Genomic DNA, 21,628 nt, shown 5'->3' with positions numbered 1-21,628 from the left:
CTACCTTCCCTTCTAGACCGACTTCTCCCCATTCGCATATCCCTCTTCGGCAAGTGATTAGAAAAAAAGCGGCCATGAGTGGCCTCTGTGACGCAATGATCCAAGTTTTCAGGAATGCAATTGATGGTGAGGAGAATTTCGGAGAATTACTATAATCGACAATTTAATTTTTATATTTAATAAAAGTAATAAAATAAACAATACTGTTTACAGATAATTTATGTATACATATACATATGTATATACTATATAACCCTATATCTATCTCGCTTAGTTTTAGGTCATACGTACATATAATCCTTAGGTAGGCAACCCAATTATACTCTGTAGGTTTCAAGAGCATAAAAATTATTGTAAAATGCCTTCAGAGGTCCAAGTAGGTTTCACACACACATTTTATTTATTTGTTAATAGCTTATTTTCATAAAAGCTGCCACATTAAAAGAGTAATGTTTTTCTAAAAATAGCAATACTTGTTTAAATGAACAAAATTTATGCAAAATTGTTTGATATTTTACAAATATTGCCTCAAAATTAAAAATCTTACAAATCGATGAGATCATTCAGCTAGTTTGGAAGCCATACTCGATTTAGGCAAGACAACTTATACATGTGGCTAAAAAATGAATTCCAGAAATTCAGCAGTTAGTTGAAACAGATAGATGCTAAAATTAAAATGTGTACAAATACCTACATGTACATATGTACATATATACTTGTATATTATATATCGATAGGCACAAAAAACAAAAGGTAAACAAGCAACTAGAATTTTAATGTATAATCATAAATATTGAATATATTCACACTTTTTTTCGAAAACTTTAATATATGTATGTATATGCCGGTATTTCTGCAGCAATCATCAAGAAAGGTAAGCTATGCTTGACCGGTTATTGAATTGACTGTTAATGAATGTAGCTGCGAGTTCGACTGTGGCGCCACCGAAAAGTAGTTAGCTACAAATAAGTTTATGTTTGTATGTACGAAATATTATTTGAGTCCTACACTTCTGATGAATATTTAATTTTGTATAAATGTTCGCAGAAATCATTATAAAGCTATTAGGGCGAACAATAATTGAAATAAAATACTTGAGCTAAAAATAATTTCCATTAAATTTTAGTTTGAAATATATTCACATACACACCTATACTGTTATACATACTTATGTTTATATATATGTAGATACTTATAGAAAGTGCAAAGATTAGATAATTTGCTGACACATGCGCCATTGTGCATACAATATACATATATTGTATAGAATATAGTAGTGTTTTATCCGCAACACTTCCGTGGTGAAAATGTCCAATTTAATTGACCGTAAAATTCAGTCAACAAAAATAAACACAATCACCCAAATGTCAAACTAAAGCACCGGTAAACTATGAAAACGGACAGCTAAAACTGTGAAACAAACATACATATACCTAGGTACATGTATATATGTATGTATGCATGTTTAAACGTCTCTACATCTGTCGATTGCCGTCGACTGCGTACACTTGTCAATGACCGCTAGATTTGTTGGCCGCGCGTTCGTAAAAAAGGTGCGTTGACTGTAAACAAATGCGCTCACACAGCCAAACATAAATAATATAAACATCAATAGAATACATATGTAGATATGTATGTATGTAAATGCGATTGAAAGCGATCAGATAGACATTCATAGACCCACAAAACAAAAAAAAAACAGAGAAGTACTTGAAATGAATGGCCGCAGTGCGTCGATGGAAATGGTGCGTCTAACGCAATTATCACACGCGTGGAGACACAAAAACACACAAAAATACTTGTAAATGTACACTTGACACCTGACAATATAAAAGTGTCTGAAAAGAAACTAAAAAAAAAGAGAAAATACAAATAGTGATGACTAAAAAATAGCGAAAATAATTTATAGTATTCACACAGCATTAAAGGGTGGTCTTTTGGGAGGTGCAGCATGAAACGAAATTGATAAAAACTTTTCTTTCAAATATTATATCGTAAAAACTTAAAATTTCGCCAGTCTTTTGCGGACAAAAGCTACTGACTGCAAGCTTCGGTGGTATGTCGGAAGCTCCAACAAGAATAAGTATTACAATACTTTATTTACAAAAGATTATTGTCAACCCAACCTTTTTAACAATAATCAAATAAAATATTAAAATAATATCCCCAGACCACTAGGAGAGTTTCCATTCTGCTCTTATATAAGAGAAAATCGGCGGAGAAAAACACATCTAGATTATATTTATTCAACATAGAAAACAATTTTTGTATTCCTCCAACTTTTCATAATCATATTTGTTGTACGTTAGGTCTTTTGCATCTAAATAGAACTTACTTTAGGAAATTTTTTTCTTAAAAACATTCGTTGAGGTCTGAGGATTGGAAAAAGTGGCTGGATCCCAGGATTGGACAATATTGTGGATGCGAAACCATTCAGAGCCCAATTCATTAAAAAAAATTATTTTTATGCCATTTACGATTTGAACAAAGTGTTCACTACAACGCCGTTTGCATATTCCCTCTCTTTTACGCCAATTTTCGATGACCTGATGCAACATTTCAGCTTCAGTGTACCGAATGTTGTCTTGCTGCTTGTTTGCCCTAAACCTTTGATATAACATACCACAATTAAATTTATATATATTAATTATAAAATTTAGAAAGGTTCAAATCGCATGATCATGGCGTCCATTTGACTAGGTCAGTTCTAGAAATTAACGAGTCGCCAAACTTCGCACGCAATGAGTCTCGGTTTATACGTGAACATGAGGCGGCGCACAGTCTTTTTATACCCTGAACATGGTATATTAAGTTTGTCACGAAGTTTGTAACACCCAGAAGGAATCGTCGGAGACCCTATAAAGTATATATATAAATGATCAGTATGTCGAGCTGAGTCGATTTAGCCATGTCCGTCTGTCTGTCCGTCTGTCTGTCTGTAAATATACGAACTAGTCCCTCAGTTTTTAAGATATCGTTTTGAAATTTTGCAAACGTCATTTTCTCTTCAAGAAGCTGCTCATTTGTCGGAACGGCCGATATCGGACCACTATAACATATAGCTGCCATACAAACTGAACGATCGGAATCAAGTTCTTGTATGGACAACTTTCATATTTGACAAGATATATTCACGAAATTTGGTATGTGTTATTTTCTAATGCAGCAATGTAATATCCGAAGAAATTGTTCAGATCGGTTAACTATAGCATATAGCTGCCATACAAACGGAACACATAGTTACTAACAGAAATGCACCTGTGAAGGGTATTTAGCTTCGGTGCAACCGAAGTTAACGTTTTTTCTTGTTGGAAATAGAGATCGTCCACGTCGATTTCATCAAATTCAGAGAAAGGGTTGGTAAACATCGTTCATTTGTTTCCTCATTTACAGACCCGCTGATCCCACCATACCACAATTCGCAACAAACGGCAAATTTTTTGGGATCCAATGGCGTTTTCTAAACCTCGCGAACATTTGACTCACCCCAATAGCGACAATTTTGTTCCTTAAACCAAAAATGGGCCACATCTGAGAAAATGATTTTTCGATGAAAAAAAGTCCATAGGAGAACGTGAATTTGCGTAATAATCTTGGAAAACTGCCAAACGCTATACCAAGGTGAAACGTGAAATGAAATGAGTGTACTATTCGCAACACCATCACTCATTTTAAGATCTACTCATTATTGGATAATATTCGAACGAATAGATCACGTCCAGCACGCAGTGAAGAAAATATAGCAGCCACAGCTGAGAGAACTTGACTGACGTATTCAACGACTTGGCGCATTTTACGTCGAGAACTTAAATTGTGCAAGAACTGAAGCCGCTCGACTTTCACAAGCGACATCGCTCTGTGGGCTCTTGAAAAGTTCCATGAAGATTCGACGTTTTCGAACCAAATTTTGTTTAGCGATGAAGCCCATTTCTGTCTCAATGTGTATGTAAACAAGCAAAATTGACGCATTTGGAACGAAGAGCAACCTGAAGAGATGCAAGAACTGCCATTTCATCCAGAAAAAAAAAACAGTTTGGTGTGATTTGTGGGCCGGTGGAATCATACTTCTTCCAAAATGATGCTGGTGAGAACGTAACCGTCAATGGCGACCTTATCACGCCATGATAACTGACAATTTGATGCCTGAAATTGAAGCTCGTGATCTGTTTTCAACAAGATGGCGCCACTTCCCGCACATCGCATCAATCAATGGATTTATTGAGAAAACACTTTGGTGAGCAGATATTTACACGTTTTGCGCCGTTCAATTAGCCACCAAGATCGTATGATATCACACCGTTAGACTTTTGCCTTTGGGGATATGTAAAGTCTAAAGCCTATGTGGACAACCCCGCTTCCATTGCAAAGGTAATTTATAGCTTTTGTTTGTAACAAAATTGTTTTTTTGTTTTTTGGCTTATTTATTATACTTTTTTACGCTCAGCAAACAAAGCCAAAAAAGTCATCATGTTGTTGGTGTTAATTTTTCCACCGCAAAGTGTTACGGAAAGTACAAACAAGTTTTTGTTGTATTTGATTTAGTACCATATGTCTGTCTGTGCGGGCCTTGCGCACAACGTTGGCGGTAACACGTTTCTGTCAACGGAAGTGGTTTCCAACAAGTGTCGTATTACCCAGGTAAATAGAGCATATATAATTGTACGAGTACTTTGTACTAGCAATAAAGTGATTTAAATATAGAAGTATTTAGAATTGCTGGTGCACAAAGCAGACGTGAAAATATTTATACTCGTTTAACAAGAAAATTTTTTTTTAATAAATTGCTTTTAAATGAGTTTTCTAGAGTATAGTCAATAAGCTTTCTCTCTTCGCCACTTATTTGTATGGCTTTACTAAAACTCTCATTAGCACTTATGATCAGATGAGTGATCACCTGAACTCTTTGGTTTGTAGAGAACTCATTTAAAAGTATAGGCTTTAACGGCAGTTAGTTTTTGGTACAAACTGTATTCATAACAACGTCAATTATCTGGTTATTATGAAATTTTTGCTTATTCCACCTCAAAACATAAATTTCAACTCATTAGTTTTTCTCAACCACTTCTTTTGGCGCTTTTGTGTCAAGAATAAGAAATTGGCAAACGAAATACAAACAAATTACTTATAATATATGGTTGGTATGAATAGTTCTGTTGAAATTTTCTGAAATTTAGGCAAATGTGCCGTTATTTTGGCGAAAAGAAAACATACCATATGTACATACGTGTGGAATAACAATTTGTGCTAAAAATAAAATGAAATTTTGTTTTTAGTTTTCCTTTCTTCATTTTAGTTTCCATGAAGGCAAACATTTTCAATGGAAAAAAATTCAAAATGTTATAAAAAATAAGATAAAAGGAAATTGTATTTTATGTCTTGCCTAGTCAATATTTTATAGATTCATAAATTTAAACTAATTTCATATTTAACCTTTTGGTGATCAAGTGGACTTTGACTTTTAAAGATCCATAAATAACAGAATTTTGAACGAAAAATTTAAAAATATACTCAAAATTTATACCTTTTGGAGAATTATTAAGCTTAGAACCAAAAATTAATTAATGAGTAAAAATGAAAAAAACTAACATCGGTTGATCTCAAGCTAAAAAAAAAAATCGAAAAAATATCGTATTTTGTCAATAGATGCCGTTGCAGTCGTATATCTCCGGTGCTACCAATCACATTGTCTTGTACCATATAGTGTTGGAAAGTTGAGATCTTATGCTTCATTTAACCAAAAAAAAATTAAATTCAGGGAAGTTCAAAAAAAAAGTTACAGCTGTAATGAAATTAGTGAAATTTACGGAGACGATGCTGTATCAGTTCGTATAGCACAACAATGGTTCGCTCGCTTCCGTTCTGGAAATTTCGAAATTTGAATTTACACTGATGAAAGTTTTACACTGATGATCATGTCTCCAGCTGAAAAATGGCAAAAAGCGGTCGACCAAAATGGTACATATTGGTTTATTTATTTTTTATTATAAATATAAAGAAATAAGTTGAAGTTTGAAACGAAAAGACTTTTTCGACCACCCAATATAAGCCTCTGCTAAAGTAACATATACTAATTTATCCATACAAGACTTAGGTCTGACAGTTTGTAGGGCAGCTATGTGTTAAATTAGTTCGATACGTAGGTTGCCTTTTAACGGGTTGTTCAATAGGGACACTACGAAAGTAGACCGATTGGGACAGCAAATGACGACTTTTGGGATTTGACAGCACTAGAGTTGCAATCTGGAAACTCACAATGCTATATTACGAGCGCTACTTGTATTGTTTACAGTAATTTAAAATATTCTTCTCGACCAAAAAATGGAATTAAATCGCGAACATTTTCCGCGAATATTTTTTACAACTTTCGACGTGGATCAAACATATATAATTAACTCATAAAGAGTGCATAGATGAACTTAATTAAATTTTTGGCGATGAAACTATATCAAAAATCAGTGTGTAACGATGATATGGTGAATTCAATCGAGGTCAAGACGAATTTCGGAAAGATCGTTCAAAATCAGTTGTTGTTTTGAAAACTATTGACGCTGTGCACAAACTGACATCGATCGTCATGGAACTTATCGTGGGATTGAAACAACTATAGACTTTAGTGGGACCAGCATACCTTCAACATTGAATGAACATTTGACTGGAAAAAAAAAATTGTGAATCGCTCAAAAAACAATTTGTGAAATGTTAACAAAACATGTCCATGACATCGTGTCAGGTGATGAATCGTGGATTTACGCGTATGAGCCCGAGGGTAAACAGCATTCGACTGCATGTGTTTCAAGATGAGCCAAATCCCACAAAAGTTGTTCGCGCACGAAGCACTTCCAAGCAAATGGTTGTCCATTTTTTTGTTTTTGAAAACTGGACAAGTCGCAACCATGCCACTGGAACAACGCAGAGCAGTAAATTCTGAGTGTTATACAGCCATTTTTTTGCCAGTTGCCTTTCAATAAATCAGGAAAACGAATCGCGTAAGAAGGATCACTTTTCACTGTGAAAATACGAGCTCTCACAAATCGATTGAAATAACTGTATTTTTGAGCTCTCAAAACATCGATTGATAAGTCATCCGCCGTATAGTCCTGACTTGGCACCAAATAAAATTTTCCGATCAGAAAAAATAAACTAAGTGGTCAACGTTTTTCGACACCTGAAGAAGCGGTTGATAAATTAAAAAAGAATGTTTTGGAGATACCTCAATCACAGTCGCAAAAGTGTTTCGAAGATTGGTTTAAACGCATGCAATGGAGAATATTTTGAAAAAACAATAAAGCGATTTTCGATTATTAAATTTGTTTTTCTTGTCGATTCCAATATATAAAAGGCAACCTACGTATGAACAATATGTTCGAACATTGTAGCGCCCCCTTGGAAAATAACATGTGCCTAATTACGGGAGGGTACGTACTATATCTTATCGAATAAAAAAGTGTTCCATACAACGATTAGGTATTGAACGAATAGTTTGTATGGAGACTATATCATATAGTGCTTCGATATCGGCAGTTTCGACAAATGAGTAGGTTCTTGGAGATAAATGTCTCATTTTTCTCTATACAGAAAGACGAACATTACTAAATCGACTAAGGACCGTTTTCTCAGTATCTGGTTAGCTGAAATCTGCCAGTTCTGGCTAACTTAAGCAGACGGAAGCTGTTAAGCAGGCGTTGAGAAAACCACCCGAAGTCCGTTACGCTGATCGTTTATACATATACTGTTACAAATTTTGTGGCAAACTTAGTATACCCTGCTCATGTTTTATAAATAAACTAAATAAATGAAAGTTGTTTTGAAGAGGTGAAATGGAGGTTTATACTGAAAAGAGGAATATTTCAGCAAATCTTCTGTGGAAAAAAAATTATGAAAACAGTGTTCGATTCTACAATATCTCCCAAATAGTTATAAAACCAGTCTAACAAAAAAATTGACTACTATCTATAAAATCAGGAAAAATATTATTTAAGCATTCGAGGGTTAATTAAGTGAAATAATTCCTAACCTTCGTTATTTGATTTAACTCATCTCTATAATAAAAATGCTATCAAAATGATTCATTAAATGCGCCAACAGCCATAAAAAAAAACAAGTCGTAAAACATTCAAATATAACAGCACAAAAAATACACAAAAACTGTTGCTGAAGTTGAACTGTGTAGTAGGAAGTCAAGGTTTCCAAAAAAACAGCAAAAATATTCTGAAGAACGTTTAGAAATAACACAAAGAAAATAATAGCGTCATTAGCAAGCAGAAACTAGCAGGAAAACACAATTCAAAATTGAAATTGAAATGTTTGCTTTTTTTAGTTTATAAAGTGATTTGCGTCACTGTAGACTGTTTATGTAAATCCATAAGCAGATTTCACCTTCTGCGTCTGTTAACCTCAACGACCTAGAATTTATAAGTATAAAAACGAATGTCACATATTCATGGCGACGAAAGTCCCTCAGCCATAATAAATCTGGTGACGCCAAAATTTTAGCTTCTAACACCCAGTAAACTAAATTTTTTTAAAACATTAATTCATTTGGCACATTATGCCAATTTATTTTTAATACCAACACCCACCAATTGTGTGAGATTTCGTTAGCGATCTCCATACACAATTTTGCAACATCGATACATATGTATGTATGTATGTATATTCAGTGCTCGAAACATGTATATGTACCTATGTATATTGTATGACATATGTTTGTACATGTGTATGTATGTAGTACAATTACTAATGTACCGTTGTATAAGCAAATTTTATGCTTTCTACTGATCTTTCTTCACCTCGTTCTAATGTAGACATCTGTGGGCGCCTTTGTGCTTTCAACGCGCTTTGGGATGAGTGTGTAAATATATGTATGTATGCCTCCAAACATTCATATATATGTATGTACTCACGTATTAATGTCTCTCAATAAACTTAACCTTCAATTTCACTTTTGAATGAAGACAAAGTGTTCTCAGCGACATTGAACTTTATTTTCGTACAAGTTGAATACTTGGATTTTTTTTGTTATTTCACGTCGTGAGAGTGACAGTTTTGCCTATATACTCGTACCTATATACTATAAATTTGCACTTATCTCTTGTTCGAAATATATGAAAGTGATCTTTTTTGTCAGCAGATTTGTGCAAATGATAAATTGGGAAGCATGTTTGTGCCAATTTTTTTGCAAAGAAAGTGTGTCAGCGATGATGCAAATTTTTAAAAAATTGTGACTCATTTCGAAAGTAAACAAAGAAAGTGAAAGAATATTTATTTTGAGAGCAAATAATTTTGAAACAACAAAAACTGAATTGCAACATTATTTATGCACTTAAAACGAAAAAGAAAATAATTTTTATATGGACTCGAATATATAGTAGTTGTCATTGAATATGGTTATTTATGAGAGAAGAATATATTTTTTTCATTAAATATTTTTTCAACAGAAATCTACACTTTCTGGCGGAAGCGAGTTATTGTTGTAGTGAAGCCGAACGGATATAGTAAATAGAGAGCTGATTATAGAAATAGAGATGCACTGCGACCTTTGCTCTACTCTGCGGAAGTCTTACAACGATAATAAAGCTGACGTACTCCTTTTGCGGCAATCGCCGCACAGATCATCCGCCGCAGGATCGCAGAAAGAACAGTGTACTGCTAGAAAATCCAGCTCGCTTATAGACTTCATAGAAGTCTAAACAACAAGTCAACCGAAAAGTGCCCGGTCTGACATATAGACTTCGCTACTAGAATTAGTTAGCCCTAACCTTCAATAGGCACGTGTATAAACTTGACAACTGTCGGATCATTTGTGAATTCTATGGTTTTGAGTGAAGCAACTTTTGTTATTGTGAAAAAAGGATAAAAAGAAGTTTCGCGTGCTGATTAAATATTTGTTTTTGAAGGGCAAAAATAGAGTTGAAGCAAAAACTTGACTTAAAGGTGAGTTTCTGGACACTGCCTCAGGAAAATCAACCATCAAGGATTAGTATGCTAAGTTTAGACGTGATGAAATGAAAACCGAAGAGTGAACGCAGTGGACGCCTAAAAGAAGCTGTTACCGACGAAAACATCAAAAAAAGCCCAGAAAATAATTTTGAAGGACCTTAAAGTGAAGTTGTTAGAGATAGCAGGCACTCTAAAGATATCAACTGAACGTGTACATCATATAATTCACGAATATTTGGGTACGTGGACAGCTTTGTGCAAAGTGGGTAGCGCTTGAGCACATTTTTGACCAAAACAACGACGAGTTTGAAGACGTTCAAGCGTAATAAACCCGAGTTTTTGCATCGATATGTGACAATGGAGGAAACATGGCTCTATCATTTCACTTGAACTGCAATCGAAAGCTATCCGAGTGGACACATATGATGAACCCGCTTTAAAGCGTGGAAAAACGCAACAGTCAGCTGGCAAGGTTATGACGTCTTTAGTTTGAAGGACGAAATCGTAGAAAAGCGGCCGAATTTGGATAAAAAGAAAGTGCTGTTTCCCCAAAACAATGCGCCACATCACAAGTCAGCCGAAGCGATAACAAAAATTCATACGCTCCGAATGGCTTCCGTATCCTTCGTAAATCTGGCCCCAGCGAGTATTTCCTGCTCTCAGATCTCAAAAGTATGCTCGCTGGGAAGAAATTTTCCTCGAATGAAGAGGTGTTCGCCGAAACTGTGACCTATTCTGAAGCAAAGGACAAATTATACTACAAAAATGGTATAGAAAAGTTGTAGGCTCGCTATAATTAGTGTATCACCCTTGAAAGGAAATATGTTGAATAAAAAAAAGGAATTTTGCCAAAAAAAATCTGTTTTACTATGGTACGAGGGGAACTTTTCAATTGATATGTTATTAATAGTCTTAGTTTTCCTCTGGAGAGACTGAGAAGCTGTCTGACGCTTTTCTGGTAGGATCTTCCAAGAAATGATTTGCGATTAGCCAAAAAACCGGCTCAGCTTTGAATCTTACAAGAGCTGAATTCAACTTTTAATATAATGAGCCGCTTGTTCTAAGATATGCTTGTTATCGTTGAAAGACGGTATTGGAAGATGGATGACTTTAATTGCCACTAGACTAACAAGTAGTGAGGAAGTGAATAACACGCTCGACTTCTCTCATTCTTGTCAGAGCATCAACTTAGAAATCTAATTTTGTTTTGAACTCCTTGCCAATTTAAACCAAGCTCTGTATCGATTCCTGCACAATCCAGTACGATACCGTGTATGGGTCTGAGCTCAGCTACCTAACATTTTCAGACAACTGTTTTTTGGCGTTGAAGGTGAAGTATATGTATACGAGGGCTGCTATATATATTCTGGCCTAGGGCAACACTAAGTGTTGCCAGGTGCAATCTGACATTTCCATTGGAAAGTTTGACATTTTTTAGCATAACATCACTCAGAACGTTTTGTCATTTAATCGTGAATTGTTTTATTTACAGGGAATTAAAAAATTCATCTCGGCCAAAAAATGGAATTAACTCGTGAACATTTTCGTGTGATCATTTTTCACAACTTTCGACGTGGATTATCACGACAAGAGTACATCGATGAACTAAACTCTTTGTATGGCTATGAAGCACCATCCTATAGCACTGTGAAAAACTGGTACAACGAATTCAATCGTGGCCGACGCTCGCTCAAAGACGAATTTCGTGAAGGTCGTCCAAAAACAGCCGTTGTGCCAGAAAACATCGATGCCGTACGTGAACTGATAATGCAAGACCGTCATGTAACATACCTTCAGATAGAGGCATGCCTATGCATTTCTCCCACCAGCATACATTCGATATTGCATGAATACCTGGCCGTAAAAAAGGTTTGTTCTCGTTGGATCCCGCACAATTTGACAATCGCTCAAAAAAAGGCTCGTGTGGATTGGTGTAAAGAAATGCTGAACAAATACGATCGCGGTGCTTCAAAAGACGTTTATAAGATCGTCACAGGTGACGAATCATGGATCTATGCGTATGAGCCCGAAACAAAACAGCAATCGACAAAAAAAAAAAAAAAAAAAAAAAAAAAAAAAAAAAAAAAAAATTAAAAAAAAAAAAAAAAAAAAAAAAAAAAAAAAAAACAAAAAAAAAAAAAAAATAAAAACAAAAAAAAAAAATAAAAACCATTTTCGTTGATAAATATGCCTATTTACATTATTAGGCCAGAAATATATATAGCAACCTACGTATATGTATATATTTTGTCGGATCACGAACCATATGCTACATACATATTTCAAGAGAGTTCATGATTTTAGGTCGGCCGATTTTTCGGGTAAAGTTCTTGTACTGGAATTTCAAAAAGATGCTTCGATTTTCATCTAAAGTGATCAGCGCCTGTCTTCTTCATAAAAAAGCAGTCTTCAGCTATTCCGATTATAGTTCTGTTAGGAAATTCACGTTAATGTACGGTTCAAGGAGTCTACACTACTTTCCGATAAAATAGTAATCATGAAAACTCTCTCTCTTCTTGCGCGTCAAAGAATAAAAAATCCCTTACAGACTAATTTAACTTTCCAACGATCTCATTGACCTCATCACGTCCGGCAGCATTCAAAATCAAGCTGCCAGCTAAAAAAAACAAACATAAAAAATTGTAAATCTTTAATTTCGACGAGATTAAATCTTCATTGTACACCCACAATTTTTATGGCCATGAAAGCATGAAAACATTTACATTGTATTAAACAAATATTTCCATAAAAGAAAAAGCAGCAGCGCAATAAATTTACACAACCTGTTTGCACGAATGCTTCTCTCAATATATTTCGCAAAAAGCAAGAAAATAAACACAATAAGTAACCAGTGGAAAATAAAAGAATGCGTGATTATTGTTTTTTTGCTTTTAATAAATGGTAAAACAACTTTTTAAACTTGCGGCTGCCGAAAAAGGCGCCAACAACAAAGTTAGCAAGTCGTTGTTCTCAATTTTCGTTATGCGTCGGGCATCTGGAACCAGTGAGGTGAGTAGTCAGTCAGTCAGATATTTACTGAACATAAGCTATTATTGTCATTATTTATATACTCATGTATCATCTAAGTATATAATTTGCTAGAGGGATAGCAGCTCTGTGTTTTACTTGCAACGAAAGTTGTGCGCCACTAAAACACCCTTTATATGCATGTTAAATACAAGTATATGTTCATTTGTGAGTTGAAAGCTTCGCAAACAAGCATTTGGAATTTTATCTTATTTTGCTGCTTTCATCGCAATTCAATTTTCACTGTTGACAGCCGTTCCTCTTATTCTAACAATTGAGCATCTTTTAAAAAAATAAATTTGCTTAATGCTTTTATATTTAACAATGACAAATATATTAACATACAATGTAAAATAACTTTGCGCACTTCCCTTTGCGGTGCTCTTACTTATGTATGTCTAATTTATTGAACACTCTCGCCATTAGTTCCACTGGCTTAATGGCCCTGAGAACAAGCGAATAAAATGTGATTATCAATTGAAATGAAAAACGAAACACTTTTTATTTACGAGTTTCATTTACAAAGTGTGTTTTCACTTGAGAAATGTCGTGTCAGCTTCTAATTGCTTTTAGACATTTTCGCTTTTGCAATTTGTTAGAATTATGAAGCACTTATGATAAGATTAGATTCCCACTCCAATTTAGTACCTTGCGCTGTGTGCAGATGACGTGTTGAAAACGATTTTTGTTAAATTGCGGATATAAATTTAATTAGCTTGGTGTCTCACTTAGTTATCTCACAATATTTACTGTGGTAAATATTTTTTTTAAGGTGAATGATTTCATTATAGTGTTGTATTAGAGATCTTCTACTATGAGCAAAAAATAGTAAGACTTTGTTTTGAAATTCTAAATTTATTCTTCAAAATCTATGTCGTCTCCCTCAAAGTAATCTCCCTTGGCCCCAATAGGGTTTGACCGGAAAGTAATAGCACTGAGTCGATTTAAAAAAAAATATTGAACCAATCATTACAATTCTTTAAAAACTTTCAAAATAGGCTCCTTCCGCGTCGATGCAGTGAAATTTCCAAGCATTGAAGACGTCACGGAAGGCATTCACCAGAATAGCCTTAAGAGTCTAGGTGCGTGTTGCTTAGATCCCTTTTCATCGACCTTTTCAGGCAAGGAAACAGAAACAAAATTTCGGGGACCACATCTGGGCTGCAGGGAGGCTGCGGAGGCGTTGGCAAATGCAACTTCCAATCGGCTTCGATGTCTTGTCAGACCCAATTGACCCTTCGTTTGAGTCTCTTGAGGACTTCCACGTAAAACTTGGCGTTGACGGTTTGTCCATGAGGAACAAATTCATGGTGGACGATGCCTTTGATGCCAAAAAAGACAATGAGCATCGTTTTCACTTTGAATTTGCTTATTCTTCCCTTTTTTGGGCAAGGAGACGCCGGCGTGTGCCACTCGGAAGATTGCCTCTTTGTCTCGGGATCATACTTAAAGATCCATGACTCGTCACCTATAATTACGTTATTTATACAGCTTTTCCGAGTTTCACACAGAATTTAATTCGCGTGCCTCTGCTCTAACGAACGTTCTATTTTCGGCTTGCACCACTCACACCAACACGTCGCGCGAAAATTTGTCCTGACTCTCCAGGTGTTCGGAGACAACTGACCAGTGGCTCGTTCATTAGCTAGGAACGCACTCTACCGAATCCAGTCGGTGCGCACACGCTCCGAAGTACAGTCGCGGCGGAAGAAAATTAGTCCTATAACTTTCCGGACAAACACTGTGTAGGACAAAAAATCATATACAACAAGTAAGGAAGGGCTAAGTTCGGGTGTCACCGAACATTTTATACTCTCGCATGATAAAGTGATAATCGAGATTTCATTATACGTCATTTATATATTTTTCAAATACCGTATTTTTGTAAAGTTTTATTCCGCTATCATCATTAGTTCCTAATGTATACATATATTATACAGAGAAGGCATGAGATGGAATTCGAAATAGCGTTATATTGGAAGAAGGCGTGGTTGTGAACCGATTTCACCCATATTTCGTACGTGTCATCAGGGTGTTAAGAAAATATTATATACCGAATTTCATTGAAATCGGTCTAGTAGTTCCTGAGATATGGTTTTTGGTCCATAAGTGGGCGAGGCCACGCCCATTTTCAATTTACAAAAAAAAGCCTGGGTGCAGCTTCCTTCTGCCATTTTTTTCCGTAAAATTTAGTGTTTCTGACGTTTTTTGTTAGTCGGTTAACGGACTTTTAGTGATTTTCAACATAATCTTTGTATGGGAGGTGGGCGTGGTTATTATCCGATTTCTTCCATTTTTGAACTGTATATAGAAATGCCTGAAGAAAACGACTCTGTATAGTTTGGTTGACATAGCTATAGTAGTTTCCGAGATATGTACAAAAAACTTAGTAGGGGGCGGGGCCACGCCCACTTTTCCAAAAACTGCGTCCAAATATGCCCCTCCCTAATGCGATCCTTTGTACCAAATTTCACTTTAATATCTTTATTTATGGCTTAGTTATGACACTTTATAAGTTTTCGGTTTCCGCCATTTTGTGGGCGTGGCAGTTGGCCGATTTTGCCCATCTTCGAACTTAACCTTCTTATGGAGCCAAGAAATACGTGTACCAAGTTTCATCATGATATCTCAATTTTTACTCAAGTTACAGCTTGCACGGACGGACGGGACAGACGGACGGACAGACAGACATCCGGATTTCGACTCTACTCGTCGCCCTGATCACTTTGGTATATATAACCCTATATCTGACTCTTTTAGTTTTAGGACTTACAAACAACCGTTATGTGAACAAAACTCTAATACTCTCGTTAGCAACATTGTTGCGAGAGTATAAAAACATCTTTAAGCAATCCTAAGCACGTCTAGGTGGTTAACCCAAAAATGGTGCCGCAATGAAGGCAAACTATTTACGTAAATGAATTTCCATATTGGCTTCGTAAAATAATGGCTAGACCATTAACTTTCTATTGTCATTAAAAGAAATTAATTAAATATTCCGTAATAAATGGTCCCGACTACTTAAGGAACAACAAAATAAGCGTTGTAGGTGCGATATGTAGTGATAAAAATGATACTTCATTCGTTCTTGCATTGAATTCGTGACATGAACTACTCGTAAATAGGCTCGTGTGTATATATAGTTTGTATGTGCAGTATGCAAATCGCTACAACAGTAAAAGAAATATATAAAAAAATAGTTGTAGCCCAAAATGCACTATTAACACTTTCGCTTAGTGACATCACTCAATTAGAAGTTAATATGGCAGAGGGCACGCTTAAACCGTATTGGCGATTCAATGTGACAGCTTATACATAGGTGACACAGGTGTTTATGAGAGACCCCACAAATAATATAGCTACTGTTGTCGCTTGGTTATTGTTGTTGCTGTTGTTTAGGCTGACTGTCGATTGGTTGGCTGGCGTCTGTCGCGTGCCTTCCACATGTGTATGCTGATCGTCATTTCTGTTGTTGTGCGCTTGATTGAACGACCTTTTGGTGGAAGGGGGAGCGAGGTACGATGCACAGCTGACTGTTTGGCTACTTGCCGGGCTTGACTGGCTGCGCGTTGGTTGCTTTTGTCATTTGCGTATTTAAATTAGACACCGAAAGGCAACAACAACAATTATGACAAACAAAAAGGCAAATGCAAAGTTTCGTTTTAAATAAAAAAAAAATGTAAATAAAATGAAAAAATAACGCGCTCACTTGTTTGTGTTATTATTGTGTCGTGTTTATATACTATATAGTGTTACGTCGGTTTTTTTTTTAATTAAGGTGGCGCCTCCTCCTTACAACTGCTGTACGCCTGTTAACTCAATTTCCGAGCGATCGTTTATCACTTCGATTTCATCTGAGCGAAGGAAAGCAGTAAAAAAAATTATTTCTCTGATCACACATACAATACGAGTATTCTCTATATACATACATATGTATGTATGTACATACATATGTAAATAAGTGCATAAACGACTAGATCGTTTATTGTAAATAGAGAATTTGCACTTGAAAATGTTGTTCGATCGTTTATGCAATGATCTTTGTGATGAGGCATGCAAATGCATACCAATTGACATTGAGCGCATACCAAATATATACATATTTTTATGTACGTGTACGTACATATATATGTACCTACTTACATATATGTATGTATGCATATATGTACATATACCTAAATGCCACCTCATACATATGTATGTATGTATATATACAAAATCATTAGAAATAAAAAAATAAAATGATTTAATTTGCAAGCAATCAATAAAAATATGCTTTCTCTGTTATCGGCGCCTGTGAATTGGCGAAACCGCATTGATCTTTATCAGTGATCTGCAAAGTACTGATTACCGCTGGCAATGTTTTTGTTTACAAAGGTCGCTTTTGTTGATTAAAAGATAAGAAAGCAATACAAATGTTTTTGTTGTTGATGCTGAAGGCAGCCATTATAAGCAAAGTCTTTAATATTTTTTTTTCAAATATCGGTTTCCCAAATCTCCAATTGTATAGGTATTTGCCGCAAAAATTTCAAAACCGGTACCCACAATTTAGCAGTCGATATGCTAGAATAGTTCATTATTTGAAAGTCGTTTGAAACTTATCAATATGTAAATTAATTGTTATACCTTAAACAGGTATATTAAGTTTGTAACACCCAGTAAGCTATTTCAGAGACCTTATAAATTATAATGAAAGGTATTATTACCGGCTATGATTTTTGGATCTATGCTTACGACTCGAAAATATACGCTCAGTCGGCGGAATATCGTGGCAAACCTGAGCCGAAGCTGGAAAAACCACTCAAAGCAGGTGAAAACTCAGGGTTATATTGGCAGTTTTCTTCGATTACCGAGGTATGGTGCACTCCGAATTCCTTCTGATTGCTCAAACTATCAACAAGGAATACTATTTGTGTGTTATGCGTCATTTGCGCGAGGCTATTCGTTAAAAGAGGCCGGAATTATGGGCCGGCAACTCTTGGTTTTTGCACCAGATAATGCACAGTCGCATACTGCATTGATTCTAGGCGAGTTCTTCGCCATATTTTCACCCACATCGCATAGTCGCCTGATTTAGCTCCGTGTGTTTCTGACTATTCAGCGAACTTAAATAACCGCTCCAGGGAAGCCATTTTGAGTGAATTGAATCGCTACGCGTAGTAAAGGCTATTCCGGAAATTTACTTTAACAACTGTTTCGAGGATTGGAAAAAAACGTTGACACAAGTGTATTGGGGCCAAAGGGGATTACTTTTACGACATTATGAACAACGAGACGACAGTAGTATATGTATATATATGTAAAAGAATAAGTGATTCAAAAAAAAAAATTTTTTTTTTAAGAACCTTTTCATAATGATTTTTTTCATTGAGTTATAAAATTCATAAGAAATAAAAAAATTTCCCAAAATTATGTTAAACAACGTCTAAGGAACAAAATATTTTTTAAGTTTGGAAGCGAGATATTTTTTCTATAAAAAATGTACATATATGTCACAATTAAAAACTCATGTTTGAGAGCCTTTCTTAGAGGTGTCTAGGAACCTAAATGACTCATGTACTTATAAATGATCAGCATAACGAACTGAGTCGACAAGCAATGTATACATACTTGTATATAGTACACTAACTAGTGCACAGTTTTTGAGATATCGATCTAAAATTTTGCGCACTTTCTTTTTCTCCCTAAGCTGATTTGTCGGAACCGGCGATATCTAGGTTATCATATCTGGGAGAAGGAGAAACGTCGCGTACCCTATAAAATATGTGTATAGATAAGTGATCAACATGATGGTCTGAGTCGACTTAGGCATGCCCGTCTGTCTGTATATACGCGAACTTTTTTAGACATTGATCTGAAATAGCAAATGACAACTCAAATAGTACGATCGGAATCAAGTGCTTGTATGAAAGACTTTTTCATTTGAAGAGATATCTCCAAGAAATTTGGCATAGGTTATTGTCTAAGTCAATGGTGTAATCTCAGAAGAATTTGACCGGATCGGATCATTTTAGTATATTACCGGTGATTCAAGTAGAGGTACTTTTATCAAAAACCTTTTTTTGACAGACCACGCGTGAGTCGTGTCAAGCTGTCATGTTATTTTTGTTCAGTATTGTTTGGCATTTTATCATGGAAAGACTTACGCCTGAACAATGTTTAAAAATCGTTCAACTTTATTATGAAAATTCACGTTCTGTAAAGAATGTGCTTCGCGCGCTTCGCTAAACTTATGATCAACATAATCGGCATACTGAGCATACTATTCGCAACTCCAGCACCTATCTTGAGACCCAGCATTCATTATTGGATAATATTCGACCGAATAGACCACGTTCAGCACGCAGTGAAGAAAATATATCAGCCGTAGCTGAGAGTGCACACGAAGACCGTGGAGAGTCAACCTTCCCAAGGGACATCGCTTCCCTCTACGGGCTCTTAAAAAGTTGCAAGAAGATCCGATGTTTTCGAGCCAAATTTTGTTCAGCGATGAGGTCCGTTACTGGCTCAATGGGTATGTAAACAAGCAAAATTGCCGTATTTGAAACGAAGAGCAACCTAAAGAGATTCAAGAGCTGTCATTTCATCATTTCATCCAACGCTTTGGTGTGCTTTGTGGGCCGGTAGAATAATCGGTCCATATTTCTTCAAAAATGATGCCGATGAGAACGTAACCGTCAATGCTGACCGTTATCGCCCCATTACCGACTATTGGATGCCTGAAATTGAAGCTCGTGGTCTCGGCGACATTTGGTTTCAACAAGACGACGCACCTTTCCACACATCGCATGAATTAATGGATTTATTGAGAGAACACTTCAGTGAGCAGATAATTTCACGTTTTGGGTCGGTCAATTGGCTTCCAATATCGTGTGATATCACACCGTTATACTTTTTCCTGTGGGGATATATAAAGTATAAAGTCTATCCGGACAATTCCGCTTCGATTCATGGCTTGGAATGAAACATAACGCGTGTCATTCGCCAGTTACTAGTCGAAATGCTCGAACGAGTTATCGAAAATTGGACTTAAGGGATGGACCATCTGAGATGTAGCCGAGGACAACGTTTGAAAGAGATAATCTTCAAAAAATAAATGCCAAAGATTGTTCTTTCGAATGATAGTAAACATTCCCCATTCAATTTAAAGTCTCTGTGTTTTTCTTTAAAAAAGTAGGCAACCTCGAAATGGATCACCATTTAGTTATGACAATTGGGGTTTGGAGATCTTTGGACTCTTTTCATTGAGAATAAGTGTTAGCACAAAAATTTTAGAAGTACGTTATGAAGTGAGCGTTAAAATACAAATGTGTTTGCCAGCGAGCATTTGTTTTTTTTCGTTTTGAATAAAAGTGCTGCAGAGTCGCATCGAATGCTTGTCGAGGCATATGGTGATCAGCTCTATCGGAAGCAACATGCAAAAGATCGTTTCATTTTCACAAAAATGCTCATTTCATACCGGTACACCGTAAAGTACTATTGCGTTATAGTTTTCTTTTTTTTTTTTAATAAGCACTATGTATCAATCATAATGATTTATTTGAATTCCATAGTCATATACAAAATCCACTAACATATATTCGTAAAGTAGACTTTTTTGAGTTATTGACTATTATTTATTTGTTTATTGATTTTATTTTTTGTTTAGCACTTACAGCCTCTTTATATTTCTGCGCTCTTGGTTTAATTTGCAATTTTTCGTTGAGATTCTCTGCTAGTTTTCACAATTCACCAACGTTTTGTATTCTGTATTAGAATTGTTGTTATTTCTTTATGTATAAATGCACAGCTACTATATTATTGAAGCACTTAGCTAATGCTAATTTATTTATTTCCTCGGCAACACGTTTGCACTGAACTTGAAAATACGAGTACTGCGCGTTTTGATTTTTCCTCACTTGGACTTCTAACAGACTTGACTTGTTTTTTTGCGTTATTTGCTTTAGATCAACAACATCTGCGCTAATTTAGTCATCGATTGCGACCTTCAACACCTCAGCTTTTATTTACGCAATTTATTTCGTACGAGGAATACTATTTCGAATATCAACAAACGCAACCGTTTTTCGAAACTCGCTTCTCAAATGCCAAACCGCTTTAGTACGCTGTGTCCGTTCATAACGTAATTCAATTCACGACTGAGCGTTTTCAGCTCGGCGTTCCGTTGGCAGCTGGCGTGTAGTACGTGTAGCGAAACTTTTCAATTTGTTTATTATGTATTCAACTGTTTGCTAAAGCTTTTATTGTTGCTATTGCCATTGCGCGAACTCTCAGTCAGGCAGTCACTTAGTCGTCTAGTCAGTCGGTCAGTCGATTGTTCAATTGTTGCTGCTGATCTTACGTCGATCTGGCTGATATAAACAAAACGCTTGTCAGCAGCAAAGATCTTTGCTCAACGCTGCGCGTTGCTTGATATTCTCAACGCTCGCTGTCTGCTAGGGTGTTTTCACGTAATGACTTAACTAAGCTTGTGCTAATAAATTAATAAATATAAAATCTCACTGAGAAGAGCGCAAAAATAGTCGCAGCAAATTTAAAACAGTTCAAATATTAGGATAGGCTGATTTGGGAGATAGTGGTAGTAATGTGCCGATATTGTCTATTTTTGTAAATACCACAAACTATTAACAGAATAAAAAGATCTCTAAAATACTCTTTCGTT

General features: G+C 35.7%; 1 protein-coding gene across 1 annotated transcript in view; it reads right to left on the bottom strand.

Moving 5' to 3' along the window:
• The window catches only part of LOC126751748 (uncharacterized), a 40,809-nt gene extending 19,685 nt beyond the window's left edge, over positions 1-21,124 (bottom strand). The window contains exon 1 of the mRNA XM_050462259.1: positions 20,622-21,124. The gene's annotated coding sequence lies outside the window, so the exon portion shown is untranslated. The remainder of the gene's footprint in view (positions 1-20,621) is intronic.
• Positions 21,125-21,628: the final 504 nt, after the last annotated feature.

This window comes from Bactrocera neohumeralis, chromosome 2 (assembly GCF_024586455.1).
Source record: "Bactrocera neohumeralis isolate Rockhampton chromosome 2, APGP_CSIRO_Bneo_wtdbg2-racon-allhic-juicebox.fasta_v2, whole genome shotgun sequence".
Classification (NCBI taxonomy): domain Eukaryota; kingdom Metazoa; phylum Arthropoda; class Insecta; order Diptera; family Tephritidae; genus Bactrocera; species Bactrocera neohumeralis.
This window is presented reverse-complemented; position numbering and strand designations above follow the sequence as displayed.